Genomic DNA, 18,501 nt, shown 5'->3' with positions numbered 1-18,501 from the left:
GCTGCTTCTACAATTTCACACCTCGCCTCTCCTTTTCACTTTCGCATTCAGACCAACTTCCAAGATCTCCTCCTCCCCTGGCCTGGCCAGACACAACAAGCAACAAGCGCCTCCACATGCGGACTCTTCCAAAACCGAAAATGAAAGATTACCTCCGTTCCACATCAGCTACACGACGTCACCATGTGTCTCCATGCCGCCAAAGCGAACGAACGGTCAGCGGCTCTACCGAGACCAGGTTGGCCAGGGACGCAGCACTCTTTCTGGCGCAGCAGCTCGGGCCCCTTCAGCTCTCCCGCTCTTTAAGATTCAAACCTCTTAGTCGCAACCCCGCTCCTTCTTAGTCCCAACCCTTCGGGCAAAACCAACTTATCATCGGAGTCGCGCAGAACCCGTGCCCCACCGGCACCCTGGGCTTCTTCCAAGACCACCCACGCCGGACTGCTCCTCCGTCTCGGCAAGTGGGTTTTATCCACGAAAGCTCACGTCCACGTACAACAGTTGGCTTCGAGGGGCCCCCGAGGTATCCCTTTCGGGCTTTTCCGTTCTCCTGGAATTGAATAGCTAATTAATTTAGCTTGCTCCTCTTCTTTTCCATGGCGCTTGCACAGACTAAGAGGGCTAGCTGTCCGAACCGGACAGCTTCCTGGGTGGGTCGTCTTCGCAGCCCTCCTTCTGCAGGCGGGCTGAGAGCGGGGTTTTCCTCTTTCGAGTTGTGCAGAGTCGAACTGCCAGCGCTGGTCTCGCCGTCTCCTGTCCTTCTTCTCCGCCCCGCGGGCAGGCTCCTAAGCCACCTTGCCCCCGCCCCTGCAAAAGAGGAAGGGCGAGCCCTTGGCGGCAGCAAAAGGCCATCGAGGAAGCAAAAGCCTACAGCACCCGGTATTCCCAGGCGGTCTCCCATCCAAGTACTAACCAGGCCCGACCCTGCTTAGCTTCCGAGATCAGACGAGATCGGGCGTGTTCAGGGTGGTATGGCCGTAGGCAGAGGGACTGCTCTCTTTGCCTCTCTTCAAGGCGAAACCGCCCGGCCAAGCCCCAGACGTATGTACCTCGGCCTCACCTCTGACCTTTCACTGCCCACGGAACCCTCCTGGGGATTCTGCCTATGCCTACGGAACCAGAAAAAATTCTTCCTAGTCTTCTACCGACCACTGACTTGACTGACCCGCCTCCTCATCCAACCTGCAACCACGCACCCACAAAGTGGCTCCCCTCTCATTCACAACGCTCCAACACAACACCCCCCACTCGACCACAACAACAACATCCTGCCATTTCACTCCCCTACACCTACCAAACACCAAACCGCCAGGGGCTGCTTCTACAATTTCACACCTCGCCTCTCCTTTTCACTTTCGCATTCAGACCAACTTCCAAGATCTCCTCCTCCCCTGGCCTGGCCAGACACAACAAGCAACAAGCGCCTCCACATGCGGACTCTTCCAAAACCGAAAATGAAAGATTACCTCCGTTCCACATCAGCTACACGACGTCACCATGTGTCTCCATGCCGCCAAAGCGAACGAACGGTCAGCGGCTCTACCGAGACCAGGTTGGCCAGGGACGCAGCACTCTTTCTGGCGCAGCAGCTCGGGCCCCTTCAGCTCTCCCGCTCTTTAAGATTCAAACCTCTTAGTCGCAACCCCGCTCCTTCTTAGTCCCAACCCTTCGGGCAAAACCAACTTATCATCGGAGTCGCGCAGAACCCGTGCCCCACCGGCACCCTGGGCTTCTTCCAAGACCACCCACGCCGGACTGCTCCTCCGTCTCGGGAAGTGGGTTTTATCCACGAAAGCTCACGTCCACGTACAACAGTTGGCTTCGAGGGGCCCCCGAGGTATCCCTTTCGGGCTTTTCCGTTCTCCTGGAATTGAATAGCTAATTAATTTAGCTTGCTCCTCTTCTTTTCCATGGCGCTTGCACAGACTAAGAGGGCTAGCTGTCCGAACCGGACAGCTTCCTGGGTGGGTCGTCTTCGCAGCCCTCCTTCTGCAGGCGGGCTGAGAGCGGGGTTTTCCTCTTTCGAGTTGTGCAGAGTCGAACTGCCAGCGCTGGTCTCGCCGTCTCCTGTCCTTCTTCTCCGCCCCGCGGGCAGGCTCCTAAGCCACCTTGCCCCCGCCCCTGCAAAAGAGGAAGGGCGAGCCCTTGGCGGCAGCAAAAGGCCATCGAGGAAGCAAAAGCCTACAGCACCCGGTATTCCCAGGCGGTCTCCCATCCAAGTACTAACCAGGCCCGACCCTGCTTAGCTTCCGAGATCAGACGAGATCGGGCGTGTTCAGGGTGGTATGGCCGTAGGCAGAGGGACTGCTCTCTTTGCCTCTCTTCAAGGCGAAACCGCCCGGCCAAGCCCCAGACGTACGTACCTCGGCCTCACCTCTGACCTTTCACTGCCCACGGAACCCTCCTGGGGATTCTGCCTACGCCTACGGAACCAGAAAAAATTCTTCCTAGTCTTCTACCGACCACTGACTTGACTGACCCGCCTCCTCATCCAACCTGCAACCACGCACCCACAAAGTGGCTCCCCTCTCATTCACAACGCTCCAACACAACACCCCCCACTCGACCACAACAACAACATCCTGCCATTTCACTCCCCTACACCTTCCAAACACCAAACCGCCAGGGGCTGCTTCTACAATTTCACACCTCGCCTCTCCTTTTCACTTTCGCATTCAGACCAACTTCCAAGATCTCCTCCTCCCCTGGCCTGGCCAGACACAACAAGCAACAAGCGCCTCCACATGCGGACTCTTCCAAAACCGAAAATGAAAGATTACCTCCGTTCCACATCAGCTACATGACGTCACCATGTGTCTCCATGCCGCCAAAGCGAACGAACGGTCAGCGGCTCTACCGAGACCAGGTTGGCCAGGGACGCAGCACTCTTTCTGGCGCAGCAGCTCGGGCCCCTTCAGCTCTCCCGCTCTTTAAGATTCAAACCTCTTAGTCGCAACCCCGCTCCTTCTTAGTCCCAACCCTTCGGGCAAAACCAACTTATCATCGGAGTCGCGCAGAACCCGTGCCCCACCGGCACCCTGGGCTTCTTCCAAGACCACCCACGCCGGACTGCTCCTCTGTCTCGGGAAGTGGGTTTTATCCACGAAAGCTCACGTCCACGTACAACAGTTGGCTTCGAGGGGCCCCCGAGGTATCCCTTTCGGGCTTTTCCGTTCTCCTGGAATTGAATAGCTAATTAATTTAGCTTGCTCCTCTTCTTTTCCATGGCGCTTGCACAGACTAAGAGGGCTAGCTCTCCGAACCGGACAGCTTCCTGGGTGGGTCGTCTTCGCAGCCCTCCTTCTGCAGGCGGGCTGAGAGCGGGGTTTTCCTCTTTCGAGTTGTGCAGAGTCGAACTGCCAGCGCTGGTCTCGCCGTCTCCTGTCCTTCTTCTCCGCCCCGCGGGCAGGCTCCTAAGCCACCTTGCCCCCGCCCCTGCAAAAGAGGAAGGGCGAGCCCTTGGCGGCAGCAAAAGGCCATCGAGGAAGCAAAAGCCTACAGCACCCGGTATTCCCAGGCGGTCTCCCATCCAAGTACTAACCAGGCCCGACCCTGCTTAGCTTCCGAGATCAGACGAGATCGGGCGTGTTCAGGGTGGTATGGCCGTAGGCAGAGGGACTGCTCTCTTTGCCTCTCTTCAAGGCGAAACCGCCCGGCCAAGCCCCAGACGTATGTACCTCGGCCTCACCTCTGACCTTTCACTGCCCACGGAACCCTCCTGGGGATTCTGCCTACGCCTACGGAACCAGAAAAAATTCTTCCTAGTCTTCTACCGACCACTGACTTGACTGACCCGCCTCCTCATCCAACCTGCAACCACGCACCCACAAAGTGGCTCCCCTCTCATTCACAACGCTCCAACACAACACCCCCCACTCGACCACAACAACAACATCCTGCCATTTCACTCCCCTACACCTACCAAACACCAAACCGCCAGGGGCTGCTTCTACAATTTCACACCTCGCCTCTCCTTTTCACTTTCGCATTCAGACCAACTTCCAAGATCTCCTCCTCCCCTGGCCTGGCCAGACACAACAAGCAACAAGCGCCTCCACATGCGGACTCTTCCAAAACCGAAAATGAAAGATTACCTCCGTTCCACATCAGCTACATGACGTCACCATGTGTCTCCATGCCGCCAAAGCGAACGAACGGTCAGCGGCTCTACCGAGACCAGGTTGGCCAGGGACGCAGCACTCTTTCTGGCGCAGCAGCTCGGGCCCCTTCAGCTCTCCCGCTCTTTAAGATTCAAACCTCTTAGTCGCAACCCCGCTCCTTCTTAGTCCCAACCCTTCGGGCAAAACCAACTTATCATCGGAGTCGCGCAGAACCCGTGCCCCACCGGCACCCTGGGCTTCTTCCAAGACCACCCACGCCGGACTGCTCCTCCGTCTCGGGAAGTGGGTTTTATCCACGAAAGCTCACGTCCACGTACAACAGTTGGCTTCGAGGGGCCCCCGAGGTATCCCTTTCGGGCTTTTCCGTTCTCCTGGAATTGAATAGCTAATTAATTTAGCTTGCTCCTCTTCTTTTCCATGGCGCTTGCACAGACTAAGAGGGCTAGCTGTCCGAACCGGACAGCTTCCTGGGTGGGTCGTCTTCGCAGCCCTCCTTCTGCAGGCGGGCTGAGAGCGGGGTTTTCCTCTTTCGAGTTGTGCAGAGTCGAACTGCCAGCGCTGGTCTCGCCGTCTCCTGTCCTTCTTCTCCGCCCCGCGGGCAGGCTCCTAAGCCACCTTGCCCCCGCCCCTGCAAAAGAGGAAGGGCGAGCCCTTGGCGGCAGCAAAAGGCCATCGAGGAAGCAAAAGCCTACAGCACCCGGTATTCCCAGGCGGTCTCCCATCCAAGTACTAACCAGGCCCGACCCTGCTTAGTTTCCGAGATCAGACGAGATCGGGCGTGTTCAGGGTGGTATGGCCGTAGGCAGAGGGACTGCTCTCTTTGCCTCTCTTCAAGGCGAAACCGCCCGGCCAAGCCCCAGACGTACGTACCTCGGCCTCACCTCTGACCTTTCACTGCCCACGGAACCCTCCTGGGGATTCTGCCTACGCCTACGGAACCAGAAAAAATTCTTCCTAGTCTTCTACCGACCACTGACTTGACTGACCCGCCTCCTCATCCAACCTGCAACCACGCACCCACAAAGTGGCTCCCCTCTCATTCACAACGCTCCAACACAACACCCCCCACTCGACCACAACAACAACATCCTGCCATTTCACTCCCCTACACCTTCCAAACACCAAACCGCCAGGGGCTGCTTCTACAATTTCACACCTCGCCTCTCCTTTTCACTTTCGCATTCAGACCAACTTCCAAGATCTCCTCCTCCCCTGGCCTGGCCAGACACAACAAGCAACAAGCGCCTCCACATGCGGACTCTTCCAAAACCGAAAATGAAAGATTACCTCCGTTCCACATCAGCTACATGACGTCACCATGTGTCTCCATGCCGCCAAAGCGAACGAACGGTCAGCGGCTCTACCGAGACCAGGTTGGCCAGGGACGCAGCACTCTTTCTGGCGCAGCAGCTCGGGCCCCTTCAGCTCTCCCGCTCCTTAACATTCAAACCTCTTAGTCGCAACCCCGCTCCTTCTTAGTCCCAACCCTTCGGGCAAAACCAACTTATCATCGGAGTCGCGCAGAACCCGTGCCCCACCGGCACCCTGGGCTTCTTCCAAGACCACCCACGCCGGACTGCTCCTCCGTCTCGGGAAGTGGGTTTTATCCACGAAAGCTCACGTCCACGTACAACAGTTGGCTTCGAGGGGCCCCCGAGGTATCCCTTTCGGGCTTTTCCGTTCTCCTGGAATTGAATAGCTAATTAATTTAGCTTGCTCCTCTTCTTTTCCATGGCGCTTGCACAGACTAAGAGGGCTAGCTCTCCGAACCGGACAGCTTCCTGGGTGGGTCGTCTTCGCAGCCCTCCTTCTGCAGGCGGGCTGAGAGCGGGGTTTTCCTCTTTCGAGCTGTGCAGAGTCGAACTGCCAGCGCTGGTCTCGCCGTCTCCTGTCCTTCTTCTCCGCCCCGCGGGCAGGCTCCTAAGCCACCTTGCCCCCGCCCCTGCAAAAGAGGAAGGGCGAGCCCTTGGCGGCAGCAAAAGGCCATCGAGGAAGCAAAAGCCTACAGCACCCGGTATTCCCAGGCGGTCTCCCATCCAAGTACTAACCAGGCCCGACCCTGCTTAGCTTCCGAGATCAGACGAGATCGGGCGTGTTCAGGGTGGTATGGCCGTAGGCAGAGGGACTGCTCTCTTTGCCTCTCTTCAAGGCGAAACCGCCCGGCCAAGCCCCAGACGTACGTACCTCGGCCTCACCTCTGACCTTTCACTGCCCACGGAACCCTCCTGGGGATTCTGCCTATGCCTACGGAACCAGAAAAAATTCTTCCTAGTCTTCTACCGACCACTGACTTGACTGACCCGCCTCCTCATCCAACCTGCAACCACGCACCCACAAAGTGGCTCCCCTCTCATTCACAACGCTCCAACACAACACCCCCCACTCGACCACAACAACAACATCCTGCCATTTCACTCCCCTACACCTACCAAACACCAAACCGCCAGGGGCTGCTTCTACAATTTCACACCTCGCCTCTCCTTTTCACTTTCGCATTCAGACCAACTTCCAAGATCTCCTCCTCCCCTGGCCTGGCCAGACACAACAAGCAACAAGCGCCTCCACATGCGGACTCTTCCAAAACCGAAAATGAAAGATTACCTCCGTTCCACATCAGCTACACGACGTCACCATGTGTCTCCATGCCGCCAAAGCGAACGAACGGTCAGCGGCTCTACCGAGACCAGGTTGGCCAGGGACGCAGCACTCTTTCTGGCGCAGCAGCTCGGGCCCCTTCAGCTCTCCCGCTCTTTAACATTCAAACCTCTTAGTCGCAACCCCGCTCCTTCTTAGTCCCAACCCTTCGGGCAAAACCAACTTATCATCGGAGTCGCGCAGAACCCGTGCCCCACCGGCACCCTGGGCTTCTTCCAAGACCACCCACGCCGGACTGCTCCTCCGTCTCGGGAAGTGGGTTTTATCCACGAAAGCTCACGTCCACGTACAACAGTTGGCTTCGAGGGGCCCCCGAGGTATCCCTTTCGGGCTTTTCCGTTCTCCTGGAATTGAATAGCTAATTAATTTAGCTTGCTCCTCTTCTTTTCCATGGCGCTTGCACAGACTAAGAGGGCTAGCTGTCCGAACCGGACAGCTTCCTGGGTGGGTCGTCTTCGCAGCCCTCCTTCTGCAGGCGGGCTGAGAGCGGGGTTTTCCTCTTTCGAGCTGTGCAGAGTCGAACTGCCAGCGCTGGTCTCGCCGTCTCCTGTCCTTCTTCTCCGCCCCGCGGGCAGGCTCCTAAGCCACCTTGCCCCCGCCCCTGCAAAAGAGGAAGGGCGAGCCCTTGGCGGCAGCAAAAGGCCATCGAGGAAGCAAAAGCCTACAGCACCCGGTATTCCCAGGCGGTCTCCCATCCAAGTACTAACCAGGCCCGACCCTGCTTAGCTTCCGAGATCAGACGAGATCGGGCGTGTTCAGGGTGGTATGGCCGTAGGCAGAGGGACTGCTCTCTTTGCCTCTCTTCAAGGCGAAACCGCCCGGCCAAGCCCCAGACGTACGTACCTCGGCCTCACCTCTGACCTTTCACTGCCCACGGAACCCTCCTGGGGATTCTGCCTACGCCTACGGAACCAGAAAAAATTCTTCCTAGTCTTCTACCGACCACTGACTTGACTGACCCGCCTCCTCATCCAACCTGCAACCACGCACCCACAAAGTGGCTCCCCTCTCATTCACAACGCTCCAACACAACACCCCCCACTCGACCACAACAACAACATCCTGCCATTTCACTCCCCTACACCTACCAAACACCAAACCGCCAGGGGCTGCTTCTACAATTTCACACCTCGCCTCTCCTTTTCACTTTCGCATTCAGACCAACTTCCAAGATCTCCTCCTCCCCTGGCCTGGCCAGACACAACAAGCAACAAGCGCCTCCACATGCGGACTCTTCCAAAACCGAAAATGAAAGATTACCTCCGTTCCACATCACCTACACGACGTCACCATGTGTCTCCATGCCGCCAAAGCGAACGAACGGTCAGCGGCTCTACCGAGACCAGGTTGGCCAGGGACGCAGCACTCTTTCTGGCGCAGCAGCTCGGGCCCCTTCAGCTCTCCCGCTCTTTAACATTCAAACCTCTTAGTCGCAACCCCGCTCCTTCTTAGTCCCAAACCTTCGGGCAAAACCAACTTATCATCGGAGTCGCGCAGAACCCGTGCCCCACCGGCACCCTGGGCTTCTTCCAAGACCACCCACGCCGGACTGCTCCTCCGTCTCGGGAAGTGGGTTTTATCCACGAAAGCTCACGTCCACGTACAACAGCTGGCTTCGAGGGGCCCCCGAGGTATCCCTTTCGGGCTTTTCCGTTCTCCTGGAATTGAACAGCTAATTAATTTAGCTTGCTCCTCTTCTTTTCCATGGCGCTTGCACAGACTAAGAGGGCTAGCTGTCCGAACCGGACAGCTTCCTGGGTGGGTCGTCTTCGCAGCCCTCCTTCTGCAGGCGGGCTGAGAGCGGGGTTTTCCTCTTTCGAGCTGTGCAGAGTCGAACTGCCAGCGCTGGTCTCGCCGTCTCCTGTCCTTCTTCTCCGCCCCGCGGGCAGGCTCCTAAGCCACCTTGCCCCCGCCCCTGCAAAAGAGGAAGGGCGAGCCCTTGGCGGCAGCAAAAGGCCATCGAGGAAGCAAAAGCCTACAGCACCCGGTATTCCCAGGCGGTCTCCCATCCAAGTACTAACCAGGCCCGACCCTGCTTAGCTTCCGAGATCAGACGAGATCGGGCGTGTTCAGGGTGGTATGGCCGTAGGCAGAGGGACTGCTCTCTTTGCCTCTCTTCAAGGCGAAACCGCCCGGCCAAGCCCCAGACGTACGTACCTCGGCCTCACCTCTGACCTTTCACTGCCCACGGAACCCTCCTGCGGATTCTGCCTACGCCTACGGAACCAGAAAAAATTCTTCCTAGTCTTCTACCGACCACTGACTTGACTGACCCGCCTCCTCATCCAACCTGCAACCACGCACCCACAAAGTGGCTCCCCTCTCATTCACAACACTCCAACACAACACCCCCCACTCGACCACAACAACAACATCCTGCCATTTCACTCCCCTACACCTACCAAACACCAAACCGCCAGGGGCTGCTTCTACAATTTCACACCTCGCCTCTCCTTTTCACTTTCGCATTCAGACCAACTTCCAAGATCTCCTCCTCCCCTGGCCTGGCCAGACACAACAAGCAACAAGCGCCTCCACATGCGGACTCTTCCAAAACCGAAAATGAAAGATTACCTCCGTTCCACATCACCTACACGACGTCACCATGTGTCTCCATGCCGCCAAAGCGAACGAACGGTCAGCGGCTCTACCGAGACCAGGTTGGCCAGGGACGCAGCACTCTTTCTGGCGCAGCAGCTCGGGCCCCTTCAGCTCTCCCGCTCCTTAACATTCAAACCTCTTACTCGCCACCCCGCTCCTTCTTAGTCCCAACCCTTCGGGCAAAACCAACTTATCATCGGAGTCGCGCAGAACCCGTGCCCCACCGGCACCCTGGGCTTCTTCCAAGACCACCCATGCCGGACTGCTCCTCCGTCTCGGGAAGTGGGTTTTATCCACGAAAGCTCACGTCCACGTACAACAGTTGGCTTCGAGGGGCCCCCGAGGTATCCCTTTCGGGCTTTTCCGTTCTCCTGGAATTGAATAGCTAATTAATTTAGCTTGCTCCTCTTCTTTTCCATGGCGCTTGCACAGACTAAGAGGGCTAGCTGTCCGAACCGGACAGCTTCCTGGGTGGGTCGTCTTCGCAGCCCTCCTTCTGCAGGCGGGCTGAGAGCGGGGTTTTCCTCTTTCGAGCTGTGCAGAGTCGAACTGCCAGCGCTGGTCTCGCCGTCTCCTGTCCTTCTTCTCCGCTCCGCGGGCAGGCTCCTAAGCCACCTTGCCCCCGCCCCTGCAAAAGAGGAAGGGCGAGCCCTTGGCGGCAGCAAAAGGCCATCGAGGAAGCAAAAGCCTACAGCACCCGGTATTCCCAGGCGGTCTCCCATCCAAGTACTAACCAGGCCCGACCCTGCTTAGCTTCCGAGATCAGACGAGATCGGGCGTGTTCAGGGTGGTATGGCCGTAGGCAGAGGGACTGCTCTCTTTGCCTCTCTTCAAGGCGAAACCGCCCGGCCAAGCCCCAGACGTACGTACCTCGGCCTCACCTCTGACCTTTCACTGCCCACGAACCCTCCTGGGGATTCTGCCTACGCCTACGGAACCAGAAAAAATTATTCCTAGTCTTCTACCGACCACTGACTTGACTGACCCGCCTCCTCATCCAACCTGCAACCACGCACCCACAAAGTGGCTCCCCTCTCATTCACAACGCTCCAACACAACACCCCCCACTCGACCACAACAACAACATCCTGCCATTTCACTCCCCTACACCTACCAAACACCAAACCGCCAGGGGCTGCTTCTACAATTTCACACCTCGCCTCTCCTTTTCACTTTCGCATTCAGACCAACTTCCAAGATCTCCTCCTCCCCTGGCCTGGCCAGACACAACAAGCAACAAGGGCCTCCACATGCGGACTCTTCCAAAACCGAAAATGAAAGATTACCTCCGTTCCACATCAGCTACACGACGTCACCATGTGTCTCCATGCCGCCAAAGCGAACGAACGGTCAGCGGCTCTACCGAGACCAGGTTGGCCAGGGACGCAGCACTCTTTCTGGCGCAGCAGCTCGGGCCCCTTCAGCTCTCCCGCTCTTTAACATTCAAACCTCTTAGTCGCAACCCCGCTCCTTCTTAGTCCCAAACCTTCGGGCAAAACCAACTTATCATCGGAGTCGCGCAGAACCCGTGCCCCACCGGCACCCTGGGCTTCTTCCAAGACCACCCACGCCGGACTGCTCCTCCGTCTCGGGAAGTGGGTTTTATCCACGAAAGCTCACGTCCACGTACAACAGTTGGCTTCGAGGGGCCCCCGAGGTATCCCTTTCGGGCTTTTCCGTTCTCCTGGAATTGAATAGCTAATTAATTTAGCTTGCTCCTCTTCTTTTCCATGGCGCTTGCACAGACTAAGAGGGCTAGCTGTCCGAACCGGACAGCTTCCTGGGTGGGTCGTCTTCGCAGCCCTCCTTCTGCAGGCGGGCTGAGAGCGGGGTTTTCCTCTTTCGAGTTGTGCAGAGTCGAACTGCCAGCGCTGGTCTCGCCGTCTCCTGTCCTTCTTCTCCGCCCCGCGGGCAGGCTCCTAAGCCACCTTGCCCCCGCCCCTGCAAAAGAGGAAGGGCGAGCCCTTGGCGGCAGCAAAAGGCCATCGAGGAAGCAAAAGCCTACAGCACCCGGTATTCCCAGGCGGTCTCCCATCCAAGTACTAACCAGGCCCGACCCTGCTTAGCTTCCGAGATCAGACGAGATCGGGCGTGTTCAGGGTGGTATGGCCGTAGGCAGAGGGACTGCTCTCTTTGCCTCTCTTCAAGGCGAAACCGCCCGGCCAAGCCCCAGACGTACGTACCTCGGCCTCACCTCTGACCTTTCACTGCCCACGGAACCCTCCTGGGGATTCTGCCTACGCCTACGGAACCAGAAAAAATTCTTCCTAGTCTTCTACCGACCACTGACTTGACTGACCCGCCTCCTCATCCAACCTGCAACCACGCACCCACAAAGTGGCTCCCCTCTCATTCACAACGCTCCAACACAACACCCCCCACTCGACCACAACAACAACATCCTGCCATTTCACTCCCCTACACCTACCAAACACCAAACCGCCAGGGGCTGCTTCTACAATTTCACACCTCGCCTCTCCTTTTCACTTTCGCATTCAGACCAACTTCCAAGATCTCCTCCTCCCCTGGCCTGGCCAGACACAACAAGCAACAAGCGCCTCCACATGCGGACTCTTCCAAAACCGAAAATGAAAGATTACCTCCGTTCCACATCAGCTACACGACGTCACCATGTGTCTCCATGCCACCAAAGCGAACGAACGGTCAGCGGCTCTACCGAGACCAGGTTGGCCAGGGACGCAGCACTCTTTCTGGCGCAGCAGCTCGGGCCCCTTCAGCTCTCCCGCTCTTTAAGATTCAAACCTCTTAGTCGCAACCCCGCTCCTTCTTAGTCCCAACCCTTCGGGCAAAACCAACTTATCATCGGAGTCGCGCAGAACCCGTGCCCCACCGGCACCCTGGGCTTCTTCCAAGACCACCCACGCCGGACTGCTCCTCCGTCTCGGGAAGTGGGTTTTATCCACGAAAGCTCACGTCCACGTACAACAGTTGGCTTCGACGGGCCCCCGAGGTATCCCTTTCGGGCTTTTCCGTTCTCCTGGAATTGAATAGCTAATTAATTTAGCTTGCTCCTCTTCTTTTCCATGGCGCTTGCACAGACTAAGAGGGCTAGCTGTCCGAACCGGACAGCTTCCTGGGTGGGTCGTCTTCGCAGCCCTCCTTCTGCAGGCGGGCTGAGAGCGGGGTTTTCCTCTTTCGAGTTGTGCAGAGTCGAACTGCCAGCGCTGGTCTCGCCGTCTCCTGTCCTTCTTCTCCGCCCCGCGGGCAGGCTCCTAAGCCACCTTGCCCCCGCCCCTGCAAAAGAGGAAGGGCGAGCCCTTGGCGGCAGCAAAAGGCCATCGAGGAAGCAAAAGCCTACAGCACCCGGTATTCCCAGGCGGTCTCCCATCCAAGTACTAACCAGGCCCGACCCTGCTTAGCTTCCGAGATCAGACGAGATCAGGGTGGTATGGCCGTAGGCAGAGGGACTGCTCTCTTTGCCTCTCTTCAAGGCGAAACCGCCCGGCCAAGCCCCAGACGTACGTACCTCGGCCTCACCTCTGACCTTTCACTGCCCACGGAACCCTCCTGCGGATTCTGCCTACGCCTACGGAACCAGAAAAAATTATTCCTAGTCTTCTACCGACCACTGACTTGACTGACCCGCCTCCTCATCCAACCTGCAACCACGCACCCACAAAGTGGCTCCCCTCTCATTCACAACGCTCCAACACAACACCCCCCACTCGACCACAACAACAACATCCTGCCATTTCACTCCCCTACACCTTCCAAACACCAAACCGCCAGGGGCTGCTTCTACAATTTCACACCTCGCCTCTCCTTTTCACTTTCGCATTCAGACCAACTTCCAAGATCTCCTCCTCCCCTGGCCTGGCCAGACACAACAAGCAACAAGCGCCTCCACATGCGGACTCTTCCAAAACCGAAAATGAAAGATTACCTCCGTTCCACATCAGCTACATGACGTCACCATGTGTCTCCATGCCGCCAAAGCGAACGAACGGTCAGCGGCTCTACCGAGACCAGGTTGGCCAGGGACGCAGCACTCTTTCTGGCGCAGCAGCTCGGGCCCCTTCAGCTCTCCCGCTCTTTAAGATTCAAACCTCTTAGTCGCAACCCCGCTCCTTCTTAGTCCCAACCCTTCGGGCAAAACCAACTTATCATCGGAGTCGCGCAGAACCCGTGCCCCACCGGCACCCTGGGCTTCTTCCAAGACCACCCACGCCGGACTGCTCCTCCGTCTCGGGAAGTGGGTTTTATCCACGAAAGCTCACGTCCACGTACAACAGTTGGCTTCGAGGGGCCCCCGAGGTATCCCTTTCGGGCTTTTCCGTTCTCCTGGAATTGAATAGCTAATTAATTTAGCTTGCTCCTCTTCTTTTCCATGGCGCTTGCACAGACTAAGAGGGCTAGCTGTCCGAACCGGACAGCTTCCTGGGTGGGTCGTCTTCGCAGCCCTCCTTCTGCAGGCGGGCTGAGAGCGGGGTTTTCCTCTTTCGAGTTGTGCAGAGTCGAACTGCCAGCGCTGGTCTCGCCGTCTCCTGTCCTTCTTCTCCGCCCCGCGGGCAGGCTCCTAAGCCACCTTGCCCCCGCCCCTGCAAAAGAGCAAGGGCGAGCCCTTGGCGGCAGCAAAAGGCCATCGAGGAAGCAAAAGCCTACAGCACCCGGTATTCCCAGGCGGTCTCCCATCCAAGTACTAACCAGGCCCGACCCTGCTTAGCTTCCGAGATCAGACGAGATCGGGCGTGTTCAGGGTGGTATGGCCGTAGGCAGAGGGACTGCTCTCTTTGCCTCTCTTCAAGGCGAAACCGCCCGGCCAAGCCCCAGACGTACGTACCTCGGCCTCACCTCTGACCTTTCACTGCCCACGGAACCCTCCTGGGGATTCTGCCTATGCCTACGGAACCAGAAAAAATTCTTCCTAGTCTTCTACCGACCACTGACTTGACTGACCCGCCTCCTCATCCAACCTGCAACCACGCACCCACAAAGTGGCTCCCCTCTCATTCACAACGCTCCAACACAACACCCCCCACTCGACCACAACAACAACATCCTGCCATTTCACTCCCCTACACCTACCAAACACCAAACCGCCAGGGGCTGCTTCTACAATTTCACACCTCGCCTCTCCTTTTCACTTTCGCATTCAGACCAACTTCCAAGATCTCCTCCTCCCCTGGCCTGGCCAGACACAACAAGCAACAAGCGCCTCCACATGCGGACTCTTCCAAAACCGAAAATGAAAGATTACCTCCGTTCCACATCAGCTACACGACGTCACCATGTGTCTCCATGCCGCCAAAGCGAACGAACGGTCAGCGGCTCTACCGAGACCAGGTTGGCCAGGGACGCAGCACTCTTTCTGGCGCAGCAGCTCGGGCCCCTTCAGCTCTCCCGCTCTTTAAGATTCAAACCTCTTAGTCGCAACCCCGCTCCTTCTTAGTCCCAACCCTTCGGGCAAAACCAACTTATCATCGGAGTCGCGCAGAACCCGTGCCCCACCGGCACCCTGGGCTTCTTCCAAGACCACCCACGCCGGACTGCTCCTCCGTCTCGGGAAGTGGGTTTTATCCACGAAAGCTCACGTCCACGTACAACAGTTGGCTTCGAGGGGCCCCCGAGGTATCCCTTTCGGGCTTTTCCGTTCTCCTGGAATTGAATAGCTAATTAATTTAGCTTGCTCCTCTTCTTTTCCATGGCGCTTGCACAGACTAAGAGGGCTAGCTGTCCGAACCGGACAGCTTCCTGGGTGGGTCGTCTTCGCAGCCCTCCTTCTGCAGGCGGGCTGAGAGCGGGGTTTTCCTCTTTCGAGTTGTGCAGAGTCGAACTGCCAGCGCTGGTCTCGCCGTCTCCTGTCCTTCTTCTCCGCCCCGCGGGCAGGCTCCTAAGCCACCTTGCCCCCGCCCCTGCAAAAGAGGAAGGGCGAGCCCTTGGCGGCAGCAAAAGGCCATCGAGGAAGCAAAAGCCTACAGCACCCGGTATTCCCAGGCGGTCTCCCATCCAAGTACTAACCAGGCCCGACCCTGCTTAGCTTCCGAGATCAGACGAGATCGGGCGTGTTCAGGGTGGTATGGCCGTAGGCAGAGGGACTGCTCTCTTTGCCTCTCTTCAAGGCGAAACCGCCCGGCCAAGCCCCAGACGTACGTACCTCGGCCTCACCTCTGACCTTTCACTGCCCACGGAACCCTCCTGCGGATTCTGCCTACGCCTACGGAACCAGAAAAAATTATTCCTAGTCTTCTACCGACCACTGACTTGACTGACCCGCCTCCTCATCCAACCTGCAACCACGCACCCACAAAGTGGCTCCCCTCTCATTCACAACGCTCCAACACAACACCCCCCACTCGACCACAACAACAACATCCTGCCATTTCACTCCCCTACACCTTCCAAACACCAAACCGCCAGGGGCTGCTTCTACAATTTCACACCTCGCCTCTCCTTTTCACTTTCGCATTCAGACCAACTTCCAAGATCTCCTCCTCCCCTGGCCTGGCCAGACACAACAAGCAACAAGCGCCTCCACATGCGGACTCTTCCAAAACCGAAAATGAAAGATTACCTCCGTTCCACATCAGCTACATGACGTCACCATGTGTCTCCATGCCGCCAAAGCGAACGAACGGTCAGCGGCTCTACCGAGACCAGGTTGGCCAGGGACGCAGCACTCTTTCTGGCGCAGCAGCTCGGGCCCCTTCAGCTCTCCCGCTCTTTAAGATTCAAACCTCTTAGTCGCAACCCCGCTCCTTCTTAGTCCCAACCCTTCGGGCAAAACCAACTTATCATCGGAGTCGCGCAGAACCCGTGCCCCACCGGCACCCTGGGCTTCTTCCAAGACCACCCACGCCGGACTGCTCCTCCGTCTCGGGAAGTGGGTTTTATCCACGAAAGCTCACGTCCACGTACAACAGTTGGCTTCGAGGGCCCCCCGAGGTATCCCTTTCGGGCTTTTCCGTTCTCCTGGAATTGAACAGCTAATTAATTTAGCTTGCTCCTCTTCTTTTCCATGGCGCTTGCACAGACTAAGAGGGCTAGCTGTCCGAACCGGACAGCTTCCTGGGTGGGTCGTCTTCGCAGCCCTCCTTCTGCAGGCGGGCTGAGAGCGGGGTTTTCCTCTTTCGAGTTGTGCAGAGTCGAACTGCCAGCGCTGGTCTCGCCGTCTCCTGTCCTTCTTCTCCGCCCCGCGGGCAGGCTCCTAAGCCACCTTGCCCCCGCCCCTGCAAAAGAGGAAGGGCGAGCCCTTGGCGGCAGCAAAAGGCCATCGAGGAAGCAAAAGCCTACAGCACCCGGTATTCCCAGGCGGTCTCCCATCCAAGTACTAACCAGGCCCGACCCTGCTTAGCTTCCGAGATCAGACGAGATCGGGCGTGTTCAGGGTGGTATGGCCGTAGGCAGAGGGACTGCTCTCTTTGCCTCTCTTCAAGGCGAAACCGCCCGGCCAAGCCCCAGACGTATGTACCTCGGCCTCACCTCTGACCTTTCACTGCCCACGGAACCCTCCTGGGGATTCTGCCTACGCCTACGGAACCAGAAAAAATTCTTCCTAGTCTTCTACCGACCACTGACTTGACTGACCCGCCTCCTCATCCAACCTGCAACCACGCACCCACAAAGTGGCTCCCCTCTCATTCACAACGCTCCAACACAACACCCCCCACTCGACCACAACAACAACATCCTGCCATTTCACTCCCCTACACCTACCAAACACCAAACCGCCAGGGGCTGCTTCTACAATTTCACACCTCGCCTCTCCTTTTCACTTTCGCATTCAGACCAACTTCCAAGATCTCCTCCTCCCCTGGCCTGGCCAGACACAACAAGCAACAAGCGCCTCCACATGCGGACTCTTCCAAAACCGAAAATGAAAGATTACCTCCGTTCCACATCAGCTACACGACGTCACCATGTGTCTCCATGCCGCCAAAGCGAACGAACGGTCAGCGGCTCTACCGAGACCAGGTTGGCCAGGGACGCAGCACTCTTTCTGGCGCAGCAGCTCGGGCCCCTTCAGCTCTCCCGCTCTTTAACATTCAAACCTCTTAGTCGCAACCCCGCTCCTTCTTAGTCCCAACCCTTCGGGCAAAACCAACTTATCATCGGAGTCGCGCAGAACCCGTGCCCCACCGGCACCCTGGGCTTCTTCCAAGACCACCCACGCCGGACTGCTCCTCCGTCTCGGGAAGTGGGTTTTATCCACGAAAGCTCACGTCCACGTACAACAGTTGGCTTCGAGGGGCCCCCGAGGTATCCCTTTCGGGCTTTTCCGTTCTCCTGGAATTGAATAGCTAATTAATTTAGCTTGCTCCTCTTCTTTTCCATGGCGCTTGCACAGACTAAGAGGGCTAGCTGTCCGAACCGGACAGCTTCCTGGGTGGGTCGTCTTCGCAGCCCTCCTTCTGCAGGCGGGCTGAGAGCGGGGTTTTCCTCTTTCGAGTTGTGCAGAGTCGAACTGCCAGCGCTGGTCTCGCCGTCTCCTGTCCTTCTTCTCCGCCCCGCGGGCAGGCTCCTAAGCCACCTTGCCCCCGCCCCTGCAAAAGAGGAAGGGCGAGCCCTTGGCGGCAGCAAAAGGCCATCGAGGAAGCAAAAGCCTACAGCACCCGGTATTCCCAGGCGGTCTCCCATCCAAGTACTAACCAGGCCCGACCCTGCTTAGCTTCCGAGATCAGACGAGATCGGGCGTGTTCAGGGTGGTATGGCCGTAGGCAGAGGGACTGCTCTCTTTGCCTCTCTTCAAGGCGAAACCGCCCGGCCAAGCCCCAGACGTACGTACCTCGGCCTCACCTCTGACCTTTCACTGCCCACGGAACCCTCCTGGGGATTCTGCCTATGCCTACGGAACCAGAAAAAATTCTTCCTAGTCTTCTACCGACCACTGACTTGACTGACCCGCCTCCTCATCCAACCTGCAACCACGCACCCACAAAGTGGCTCCCCTCTCATTCACAACGCTCCAACACAACACCCCCCACTCGACCACAACAACAACATCCTGCCATTTCACTCCCCTACACCTACCAAACACCAAACCGCCAGGGGCTGCTTCTACAATTTCACACCTCGCCTCTCCTTTTCACTTTCGCATTCAGACCAACTTCCAAGATCTCCTCCTCCCCTGGCCTGGCCAGACACAACAAGCAACAAGCGCCTCCAC

At 57.6% G+C, this 18,501-nt stretch overlaps 13 non-coding genes and 1 pseudogene across 13 annotated transcripts; all 14 read right to left on the bottom strand.

The window, feature by feature from the left end:
* Positions 1 to 864: 864 nt before the first annotated feature.
* LOC144583938 (5S ribosomal RNA) lies at positions 865 to 983 on the bottom strand. The gene has a single exon (XR_013537876.1). It is a non-coding gene; the product is annotated as a 5S ribosomal RNA (ribosomal RNA).
* A 1,195-nt stretch (positions 984 to 2,178) lies between these two features.
* LOC144583937 (5S ribosomal RNA) lies at positions 2,179 to 2,297 on the bottom strand. The gene has a single exon (XR_013537875.1). It is a non-coding gene; the product is annotated as a 5S ribosomal RNA (ribosomal RNA).
* A 1,195-nt stretch (positions 2,298 to 3,492) lies between these two features.
* Positions 3,493 to 3,611, bottom strand: LOC144583936 (5S ribosomal RNA). Its single transcript, XR_013537873.1, has one exon. It is a non-coding gene; the product is annotated as a 5S ribosomal RNA (ribosomal RNA).
* A 1,195-nt stretch (positions 3,612 to 4,806) lies between these two features.
* On the bottom strand, positions 4,807 to 4,925 carry LOC144583893 (5S ribosomal RNA). The gene has a single exon (XR_013537837.1). It is a non-coding gene; the product is annotated as a 5S ribosomal RNA (ribosomal RNA).
* A 1,195-nt stretch (positions 4,926 to 6,120) lies between these two features.
* LOC144583934 (5S ribosomal RNA) lies at positions 6,121 to 6,239 on the bottom strand. The gene has a single exon (XR_013537871.1). It is a non-coding gene; the product is annotated as a 5S ribosomal RNA (ribosomal RNA).
* A 1,195-nt stretch (positions 6,240 to 7,434) lies between these two features.
* Positions 7,435 to 7,553, bottom strand: LOC144583933 (5S ribosomal RNA). Its single transcript, XR_013537870.1, has one exon. It is a non-coding gene; the product is annotated as a 5S ribosomal RNA (ribosomal RNA).
* Positions 7,554 to 8,748: 1,195 nt separating this feature from the next.
* On the bottom strand, positions 8,749 to 8,867 carry LOC144583931 (5S ribosomal RNA). Its single transcript, XR_013537869.1, has one exon. It is a non-coding gene; the product is annotated as a 5S ribosomal RNA (ribosomal RNA).
* Positions 8,868 to 10,062: 1,195 nt separating this feature from the next.
* Positions 10,063 to 10,181, bottom strand: LOC144583930 (5S ribosomal RNA). The gene has a single exon (XR_013537868.1). It is a non-coding gene; the product is annotated as a 5S ribosomal RNA (ribosomal RNA).
* Positions 10,182 to 11,375: 1,194 nt separating this feature from the next.
* On the bottom strand, positions 11,376 to 11,494 carry LOC144583929 (5S ribosomal RNA). Its single transcript, XR_013537867.1, has one exon. It is a non-coding gene; the product is annotated as a 5S ribosomal RNA (ribosomal RNA).
* A 1,195-nt stretch (positions 11,495 to 12,689) lies between these two features.
* On the bottom strand, positions 12,690 to 12,798 carry LOC144583900 (5S ribosomal RNA; annotated as a pseudogene).
* A 1,195-nt stretch (positions 12,799 to 13,993) lies between these two features.
* On the bottom strand, positions 13,994 to 14,112 carry LOC144583928 (5S ribosomal RNA). Its single transcript, XR_013537866.1, has one exon. It is a non-coding gene; the product is annotated as a 5S ribosomal RNA (ribosomal RNA).
* A 1,195-nt stretch (positions 14,113 to 15,307) lies between these two features.
* LOC144583927 (5S ribosomal RNA) lies at positions 15,308 to 15,426 on the bottom strand. The gene has a single exon (XR_013537865.1). It is a non-coding gene; the product is annotated as a 5S ribosomal RNA (ribosomal RNA).
* Positions 15,427 to 16,621: 1,195 nt separating this feature from the next.
* On the bottom strand, positions 16,622 to 16,740 carry LOC144583926 (5S ribosomal RNA). Its single transcript, XR_013537864.1, has one exon. It is a non-coding gene; the product is annotated as a 5S ribosomal RNA (ribosomal RNA).
* A 1,195-nt stretch (positions 16,741 to 17,935) lies between these two features.
* LOC144583925 (5S ribosomal RNA) lies at positions 17,936 to 18,054 on the bottom strand. The gene has a single exon (XR_013537862.1). It is a non-coding gene; the product is annotated as a 5S ribosomal RNA (ribosomal RNA).
* Between the last annotated feature and the right edge of the window lie 447 nt (positions 18,055 to 18,501).

Source organism: Pogona vitticeps, chromosome 6 (genome assembly GCF_051106095.1).
Source record: "Pogona vitticeps strain Pit_001003342236 chromosome 6, PviZW2.1, whole genome shotgun sequence".
In the NCBI taxonomy this organism is placed as follows: domain Eukaryota; kingdom Metazoa; phylum Chordata; class Lepidosauria; order Squamata; family Agamidae; genus Pogona; species Pogona vitticeps.
This window is presented reverse-complemented; position numbering and strand designations above follow the sequence as displayed.